Raw genomic sequence first — 5,084 nt, forward strand, 5'->3', positions numbered from 1 at the left:
TCTCTATCATTTAACACCTTGAACCAAACTAAAAGGAAACCATCCTTTCACTTCTTCATCAGAAGCTATAGATGTTCATATCTATGATTAACACTCCCACTCAATTATACTACCGAGTTCCCAAGATGTAAGTATGGGCTAGTCTGTAGGGTAAACAGGTAACGAACAAGTCAAAGAACTCAAATAATACAATCTGTTAGAATACTAACCACTCAAAATTGAGATTGAATTGACCTATGGTCAGCTATATGATATGACTAGAATAGATAATAATAGTATGTTTACTTATCTTATCAACTGTCAATATCGGTCTAGTCCGATGTAACAAATACATCCAATCTTATCTACTTTGCTAATGTTCTGGAAAGAACATAACACTGTAATGTGTAAGTAGATCATATCGTAGATTGGCAAGTCAAAGTAAATCATGTGCACTGACTAATCTTAGGACTAACTTATTTTGAACATATAATCATATTTATATTCCACATTTATTACATCACTATAAATAAGATTAGCTATATGCTCGGGATTTAATAGAAGTTTGTATTAAACAAATAATCATGAAAATAAAACATGTGAGCAAAGTGATTGACCAAGTCAAAAAAATGATTTCTATTCTTTTATTGATAATAAAATGAGATTACAAAGAATTTGGATTTTAATTAGGGCATAAAACTCCCACTTGCACTAATTGAAACTAATGCCTTAATTCTACTAATCTCATTTCCTTAATATTCTTATCAAATGTAGCTTCTGGTAGTGTCTTTGTAAACGGATCTGCATGATTGTTTTCAGTTGCAATCTTCATAACCTTCACATCTCCCATGGCCACATATTCTTGAGTAATGTGATACTTCCTTTCTATATGCTTACTTCTCTTGTGACTTCGAGGTTCTTTCGAGTTTGCTATCGCTCCTGTATTGTCACAAAACAACACAAGCGGTTTATCCATTTCTGGAATATCACCAAGATCCGAATAGAACTTATTTAGCTAGACTATTTCCTTAGCTGCTTCTGACGTGGCTATGTATTCAGACTCCATGGTGGAATCTGAGATTGCAGACTGCTTTACGCTTCTCCAAATCACAGCTTCACCCCCAAGAGTGAACACCATTCCAGAAGTAGACTTATTGTCATCGATATCAATCTGAAAATCTGAATCGGTGTAGCCTACAGTGTTCAGAACTGTAGAATCCCATAAAGTTTACTTAGTTAGCTACATAGTTAGTAGTAGTTATAGTATTTTAGATTTCGTGGATTTTGGTTCAAACTGGGACTTAGTTGGAAACTCATAACAACAATTATGGATTTTATAAGTTTAACATATAGTTTAAGAATATTAATTATAAGATAAGGTTTGATTAATATTGCTGGTCCTAAATATATTATTTATTATAATCTAAAGTTTAGATAGAGCTAATAAGAACATGACACTTGTCATAAGCATAATTATTAAGGAATTAAGTATTTTAATGATAAAATAAAGAAATAGAAGCTTTAGCACCTACCAAAAACTGTTAAGGTCAAATTTTGACTCAATCAAGGCAGTTATCCCATTCAAATTATGCTCAAAAAGTGCAATTACGTGTTTAAATTATTCACGTATGTCGATATATCGCAGCATGGGAGCCGATATATCGCCAGACGAAGGATACGGAAAACACGTTGACATTGCACGAACGTACGAACGGAAGCTCAGGACTAGGGCAGAACCGATATATCGCCACATAAGGGCAATATATCGCCCTTAATTGTTTTTTTTTCTGTTGTTTTTAAATTTAAAAATAAGGCTTAACTACTTAGACCTACCTCTGAACGTTTTTGACCGAGTCTTAAGCCTCTGATTCACGAATATTCAAATATTTTCAATTATATTCCTCATTTTTATTCAAATCAAAATGGGGTTAGTTTCATTCCTTACCTCTATAAATAGGACCTAGTACCCAGCCCTTCCTCTCATTCTTCAAGCTATGATCAGAGACTCCAAGGTGCTAGTGCTACCATAGAGTGATAAACACTTGGGTTGTGAAATAGCTTTGTCATTCTTAAGCTTTATAAAATACTTGGGAAGTTAGGTTTAGTGTATTTCGGTATTGAAGTTAGACCAATCCATAAGGTCTTAAAATTTAAAGATCTTTCTTGGTAAGTTTCTTCTTGAAGGTTTAGTTTCCACATTTATTCTTTATTCTTTAGGAATACTCACCAATCTTATTGTTGGTTTTAGGAGTTTTCCAAGTCCCGCATTTGTTCTCAAATATCCCGGTTTTGGTAAGGAAAATAGGATAGAACTTTATATGTTTATATGATATGTTATATTATCTAATGTTATGTAATGTTTACATTATAGTATGTTTATAGACCTTGGGCATATGACTTGTCTAGCTAGCAAGCCCCAATAATTTATGGGCATATGACTTGCTTGGCTAGCAAGCCCCACAAATCTATTGGGCATATGACTTGCTTAGTGAACAAGCCCTAAGTAGTATAATGGCCATTGTAGTATTATATGACATATGTTTATAGTATATGTGTTTATGATATAATTTATGTATATGTTTTATGTTGTTAGTAGTTTTTCTTTGCTAGGCATTAGGCTCAGTCCTTTACTTTTAGTGTGATGCAGAAAAATAGATACAAAGGCGAAAGGATTCTTGGAAGCTTGGCATGTGTGTTGAGTTGAATGGAGTGGATGGGCTGCATGTCGATTCGAGGACGACGTTATTTTTTTTTAGTCTCTTTAAATTACGTTTTTATGAATTTTCCGCATTTAGCTTGTAAACAATTTCAATTAAATTTATGTTTTATTTTTAAAACAATGAGCTCATTTATGTATTACAAATATTATTTTAAAGTTTCAATAAAGTTATGAATATTTCTCATGTATGTTCTCTTCAAAGTAGTAGTTATGTCTAGTAGTTTTAATGGTCTAAGTCTTAGAAATAGTTGGGTCATTACAGTTGGTATCAGAGTAATGGTCCATTTACATGAAATTCTCCTTGATACACACGCTCAAGCTCCGAATCCAACCGCCAATGTAAGTATTTATGTTTTAGTTATTATGTTTTTGTGTTGTAGCTAACGTTTTAATCTTATGTTTTCATTTAAGAATGGATGGAGCTTTATCATATAACGATATCCGAGCCATTAAGGCCTTAAAAAGGATTAGAGAATTAAGAAATACAGTAGGAATATTGGAAAGAATCACTCGGAGATTTCTTTTATTCCATAATCAAATAGTTCATCTCCAAACGACTAAGCAAATAATGATGAGAGCTACGAAACAATATATTTTAGTAATTAGGCTTTTTAAAGATTTTTCTTTTGTAATTGCTGCTTTGGAAGAAATATGGGAGACAATAGATGTTGATGATGAAATACCAGTGGTGATGATATATTATTTTCTCATAATTAGGTTTACCTCTAAGATGGAATTTTAATTCACAAGGAACAAAAGAATAAAATCTTTACGAATCTTCCCCGAGCAATTTTTGAGGCTCACAAAAATGATGATTATGAAGAGATAGATGATGACATGTTAGATGAAGGATCTGATGTAGAAGATCCCGATTTTTAGAATAGATTAGTTTCTTTATTTATTTTATTTATTATTTTTCCTTTATGATTGTACTTAGTGAAAATTGTTTTTCCAAATTAATATCAATGTTATTTTGATGACATGTATGAGTTTTATTTTATTTTGCAATCATAATAAATAATGACCAAGTTCGATGAGGGTGGATACAAATCAATGGACCGAGTTTCTATATTGAGAGTTAGGGGGCCATAGTAGTGGGAACGATTTTACTGATCCCAGCCCTCCCTCAATATGGTTAACTTTGGAACAACGATGAGTTTCGAGCCTGAGAATTAAGTCATATAGGATGATTAGAAACAGACTTAGAAAATAATAAAGATGGCTTATTTTTCTAAATATAGAAATGCACCCTTACTAAAAAGAAGGCTTAAATAATTATTTTCATAAGAAGTCATAATTAATAGGTCTAAGTTATGTTTGCTTAGCCTAAGTTTTGTTTTAGAGCCTATTAAGGTAAGTTCTAACATGTTTTTCTCGACTGTTAGAACTCTGCAGAAGATGTCGCTCAGAAGGTCTGCTCTCAACAATGGCTCCAGCGTCGCTCCTGAGAGAAATTAAGCCCCTCCAATTCGCAGAAGGGGAGTGCGTTCTACTGCCAACCGAAATGTGCCACCGCCACTGGTTGACCACACTGCGAAAATTTCCAGACTACGACAGCAAGTTGAGGAATTATTGAAGCAACAGCGACAATAGGCTTAGGCTCAGCCTCAAACTCAGCCTCCGCCTCCGCCGCAACCACAGCCTCAACAAATGGCCCCAGCACCCCAACAAGTTGGTCCATATGGGCGATGGTCAATGGCGAACTATGCGCTATACCTAGCTCAGCACATGGAGCCAATTTATGAGCAGTTTTGTAAGCAACACGCTCCAAAATTTTAAGGGACAACAGACCCCTTCGAGGCAGAAGTTTGGCTCAGAAATGTGGAGCCGATCCTGATGCACATGAACCTCGGTAACGTGGACTGCATATCCTGCGTTTCGTCTCTGCTCAAGAAACATGCTAGAATATGGTGGGATTTAGTTCAGCAGACTCACGATCGCCACCATGAATTGGACCAGATTTGTGGAGCTATTCCACAAAAAGTACTACAACTCGGCAGTCAAGGGTCGAGGAGTTCGCTGACTGAAGCAAGGGAGTTTATCAGTAGCAGAACATGCTCGGCAGTTCGACCGATTAGCCAAGTTTGCATCAGAAATGGTTCCAACTGACTTTCTAAAAGTGACTAAGTTTGTTAGAGGACTTCGACCAAAGATTGAGCTAGGGGTTAAGCTCACAAACCCAAGAAATACTACCTATGTTGATGTCCTAGAAATGAGAATAGAAGTGGAAAGGCTTCAGGCGAACGTTAGTAAAGAAGAAGCCAGTAAGCCTGAACCTAAACATCAGAGTCAGCCTCAGAATGGTCGAAACAACAACAACAATCAGTCTAGCAACAATAGTAATGGTCAGAAGAGACAGCATCCTAACAACAAGCAGTCCGATAAC

The sequence above is a fragment of the Humulus lupulus genome, chromosome 1 (assembly GCF_963169125.1).
Source record: "Humulus lupulus chromosome 1, drHumLupu1.1, whole genome shotgun sequence".
In the NCBI taxonomy this organism is placed as follows: domain Eukaryota; kingdom Viridiplantae; phylum Streptophyta; class Magnoliopsida; order Rosales; family Cannabaceae; genus Humulus; species Humulus lupulus.